Source organism: Ooceraea biroi, chromosome 13, assembly GCF_003672135.1.
Source record: "Ooceraea biroi isolate clonal line C1 chromosome 13, Obir_v5.4, whole genome shotgun sequence".
In the NCBI taxonomy this organism is placed as follows: Eukaryota; Metazoa; Arthropoda; class Insecta; order Hymenoptera; family Formicidae; genus Ooceraea; species Ooceraea biroi.
This window is the reverse complement of record NC_039518.1, coordinates 9,080,977-9,082,177: the sequence shown is the minus strand read 5'-3', so window position 1 is coordinate 9,082,177 and position 1,201 is coordinate 9,080,977. Positions and strand designations below refer to the sequence as shown.

General features: G+C 27.6%; 1 long non-coding RNA gene across 1 annotated transcript; it reads right to left on the bottom strand.

Moving 5' to 3' along the window:
- On the bottom strand, positions 1-761 carry LOC113563236. Its single transcript, XR_003407371.1, has 2 exons — positions 422-761; positions 1-119 (listed from the first exon to the last, which is right to left on the bottom strand). It is a non-coding gene; the product is annotated as an uncharacterized LOC113563236 (long non-coding RNA).
- Between the last annotated feature and the right edge of the window lie 440 nt (positions 762-1,201).

The following is a 1,201-nucleotide window of genomic DNA, read 5'->3' as shown; positions in this document are numbered from 1 at the left end:
TAAGTCATCCAATCAGTATATTAATACTGTATGCGTACTCAAAGTACATATATGTATATAAATATCTGCAGCAATGAGAAATAGTTTAGGTTGCGCTATAAACTTTCTTTATAGTGATCCTGCAACATAAAGAGAATTGTACATAAATATCAGATGTATATGTATGTTTTGCATGTATTATATTAGTCTAATAACAATATGTAGATATAAATATGCTTTACTTTTTTGTAACTGTCATACATGCAATTTTCTAAAAACATAACCTCAATCTTGTTATAAGTGTTTTATATATTTGAAAAGTATATTATTAAAAATATATACGAAAATAAATTAATATATTAAATTAAATTAATATATTAAATTAATATATTAAACTTTATCTTATGTTTAATTAAGTATAATGAAGCCAAGAAAAAAGTACCTTAGATCAAAGTGATGTGACCAGAGACACGCAGCAACATGTACGGCCGGAGACACAAAAGTGAGGCTAGTACAACCTCACATCGATTCGACATCGATATGACATCTTTTCGATCATCATTTCTCGCGAGATAAACACTTTTTTACTTGAATTTATGAATATTTTTGAATATAACTAAGCAAATTTTGCAACAACTTGTTATAATAATTGGTAATGACGTTTGTAAAATCAATTATATTTTTGAATGTAAACCTTTTAGCGGTATATCTCGAAGAAAGATCGAAATTTTTAAATTCGTCAATGTTTCCACGTTGTATATATATATATATATACAGGGTGGGGCAATAACTATTACCACCTTAAATATCTTCTAATTTATAAGGTCCAGAGGAAAATTTATGTAATCAAAATTATACGGTACGAAGGGGGCTAACATATGGCGATAATAATTTTTGTCCTGGTGGAGGCGCTTCGAAGATATCAAAGTCACCTTCATTTTTTTTAATTGGCTCGGTATGTTTTTTTCCATAATTTTATAAAGGAGCTTAAAACAAGTACGGAACTCATGACACAAAATTATTGAACAAGATTAAATGTAAATGAAAACGATAAAAAATACATTTTTATATTAAATGAAATTTACGTTTAAAAGATGTACGAAATGACGCTTTATTAGTATGTTTTGTCGGAATGCTTTGATTTTGACATTCCTCATAAATGAGGATCAACTTGTTCTTCAAACGGATACATCGATGAAAATAAATAGGATTTTAAATGTTC